This window comes from Stigmatopora nigra, chromosome 11, assembly GCF_051989575.1.
Source record: "Stigmatopora nigra isolate UIUO_SnigA chromosome 11, RoL_Snig_1.1, whole genome shotgun sequence".
In the NCBI taxonomy this organism is placed as follows: domain Eukaryota; kingdom Metazoa; phylum Chordata; class Actinopteri; order Syngnathiformes; family Syngnathidae; genus Stigmatopora; species Stigmatopora nigra.
The window spans coordinates 1,063,887-1,067,500 of record NC_135518.1 but is presented as its reverse complement, the minus strand read 5'-3'; positions in this window follow the sequence as shown (position 1 = coordinate 1,067,500).

Here is a 3,614-nt window from a genome sequence, read left to right as displayed (position 1 = left end):
CTGTTACCGCGGTTGACTTCCGGCCTGGTGAGCGCCGACAGCTCGTCCATCTTATCCCATAAGGGAATGGTTGGTCTGAAGCGTCGCTTGTTCTTCCGGCACTTTTGTACAGCTCCGGATTCCCTGTGGCATTGAGGTGTTGCTCTTTCTTATGCGTATTGTTCACAGCTAGTCCAATGTACATGACATCATAGGTGTGGCTGAATGGTTCCAAAAAAATAAGTATCAGCAAGATGCCAGGCTAACTGAACAAATAAAGTTGTAAAAACATTAAAGTGTAAAGTACAAAGTAAAGTAAAAAGGAATGTATTAAGAAGTATTAAATTGTACTAATAAAAGATAGAAAATCTGTAAAACACAAAAAACAGAGCTAATGCCATTGGCTGCTGGGTGACGGTGCCATCTTGGAAAAAATATTGTATATAATAATGTAAGACTAAACAAACCCTAACAATCAACTTTGTGGCCGTGTCATCGGACTTGGGGCCGCATGTCTTGGACACTCGCCTGGTGGTGAGCTGGCTCCGATGGTGAAGGCAGATGCCAGTGCTTTCCGGGAGACCCAAATGTTTTGTGAGGGTCTGCTGGGAACGCCTGGCAGTGTCTCGTGTCAGAAGGAGTTTCAATTCACATTTGACAGCTTCTCTCATGTCTGGGAAGAGGCACGGGACATTGAGTACGAATGGACCATGTTCCGTGCTTCTATTGCTGAGGCAGCAGACTGGAGCTGTGTCCCCAAGGTGGTCAAAGCTTCTCGTGGCGATAACCCCAAAATCCGCTGGTGGACACCAGTGGTATGGGATTCCGTCAAGCTGAAAAAAGAGTGCTACTGGGCCCTTTTAGCCCACGGGACCCTGGAGGCAGCCGACGGGTACCGGGTAACCAAGCGGCACACGGCTTTGGCCGTCTCTAATGGATGGCTTCAAGGAAATTTGGTCCACCATCCTACGTCTCATAAACCTAAATTAGGCCATATTATCTACCTAGAGAGCTCACGGTCGGGAATACGACATATTACAAACTAAAATAACAATATTATGTCTGTTAACGTAGATGCCTCACTAGCGGAGGAACTGAACCATTTCTTTGCCCGCTTTGAGACTGACAAATCAGACCCAGTGTCAACACCCCCACTACCACCCTGCAGCAATACACTGGAGTTCCGGGAACAGGAAGTGAGACTGGTAATGCAGTCTGTGAACACCTGGAAGGCTGCTGGACCAGACGGAATATCTGCAAAGGTGCTCAAACCCTGTGCTGAACAGCTGGCTGGAGTCTTCACGAACATTTTCAATTGTTCCCTGAAACAATCTATCATTCCAGCATGCCTGAAATCTGTCATCATTATCCCTGTCCCCAAAATGCTAACCATTGACAGCTTGAACGGTTATAGAACTGTTGCACTCACGCCTGTGATCATGAAGTGTTTGGGAAAGTTTGTGGCCTGCCACAACAGGAATACAATCCCTCCCTCAGTTTACCCTCACCAGTTTGCTTATAGAGAAAAAAGGTCCACTGAGGATGCTATCGCCGTGGCTCTACACACAGCACTGAGCCGCCTGGAGCACCATGGGAATTATGTGAGGATGCTTTTCAATAGTTCTATATATATCTCAGGCTTTAACACCATAAAGCCGGACATTCTGAAGGACAAACTCTCCCACCTTGGACTATGCTCTTCAATCTGCTGCTGAATAAAGAACTTCTTGACCAACCGACCACAAACTGTTAGACTTGGTCCCCACCTCTCTTCCTCCATTACACTGAGCACTGGCTCACCACAAGGCTGTTTACTGAGTCCTCTTCTGTACTCCCTATACACATAAGACTGTACACCACCCCACCAGTCAAACTCCATCATGAAATTTGCCGATGACACCACTGTGATCGGACTCATCTCAGGTGGGGATGAGGGTTTGGAGCTCGCCGAACAATCTCACACTGAACACCACAAAAACTAAATAAATAATCCTGGACTTTCGCAAGCACAGCACAGATCTGGCCCCGCTCCTCATAAATGGAGTATGTGAAGACAGGGTCCAGTCCTTTAATTTCCTGGGAGTCTACGTCACGGATTATGAAGTTGCGTAAAACAATAACAAGTGACAAGCTTGGTTGCTTGCCCTATCTTACTTTCTTCTTACTCCGGAGACATGCACTGCATTTATTGAACAACATACATAATACATTTGACATCGCATTTCCAGGTTGCACACATACCGCCTACACAGTTTATTACATGCAGCATCCATTGCGCAATCTGTACTCTAGCACCACCAAAGCTCTGCTCGGAGGTCCCCATAATATTTTATCTATGTTTTGTATTTTTTTGTGCATCTTGAGAAATGAGCAGCCATTTTGAGAGCATGCTACCATTCCAGTGGTAAGGACGTCTCCAATAAGACAATGGCTCTCCAAAGTGTTTTTTTGTAGTTAGGTTAGACTTGATTTCATGTTTACTCCTAACATTTCATTGGATTGGATTGGATGACTTTATTCATTCCATATTCGAGAAACTTCAGTGTCACAGTACCAAGAGGGTGAGAATGCAGATACAGGAAAGGCATTGTTACAAATAGTTACAAGTTAGACAATACAGTGGCAAAGGCCGCAGAACAACAAAACAAAAAGTACAAAGTCCAAAGCAAAGCGAAGATTATGGGATCAGTAAGAATCATTAAATCAAGTAATTAAGACAGAAAAGCAGCAAAAACACAAAACGAGCAAGAGAGGACGGAGCTACAGCTACCGACTGCCACTTGAGCGGTGCCATCTTGGTTGCAGTAGCAAAAAAAGGATACAGACTGAATAAAAAGACGCTGTAGAGTTGGATAAAACTGGAACCAGATACAGATACTCTTCCACAAGATGGGGAACATCTGCAGACTGTTACCGCGGTTGACTTCCGGCCTGGTGAGCGCCGACAGCTCGTCCATCTTATCCCATAAGGGAATGGTTGGTCTGAAGCGTCGCTTGTTCTTCCGGCACTTTTGTACAGCTCCGGATTCCCTGTGGCATTGAGGTGTTGCTCTTTCTTATGCGTATTGTTCACAGCTAGTCCAATGTACATGACATCATAGGTGTGGCTGAATGGTTCCAAAAAAATAAGTATCAGCAAGATGCCAGGCTAACTGAACAAATAAAGTTGTAAAAACATTAAAGTGTAAAGTACAAAGTAAAGTAAAAAGGAATGTATTAAGAAGTATTAAATTGTACTAATAAAAGATAGAAAATCTGTAAAACACAAAAAACAGAGCTAATGCCATTGGCTGCTGGGTGACGGTGCCATCTTGGAAAAAATATTGTATATAATAATGTAAGACTAAACAAACCCTAACAATCAACTTTGTGGCCGTGTCATCGGACTTGGGGCCGCATGTCTTGGACACTCGCCTGGTGGTGAGCTGGCTCCGATGGTGAAGGCAGATGCCAGTGCTTTCCGGGAGACCCAAATGTTTTGTGAGGGTCTGCTGGGAACGCCTGGCAGTGTCTCGTGTCAGAAGGAGTTTCAATTCACATTTGACAGCTTCTCTCATGTCTGGGAAGAGGCACGGGACATTGAGTACGAATGGACCATGTTCCGTGCTTCTATTGCTGAGGCAGCAGACTGGAGC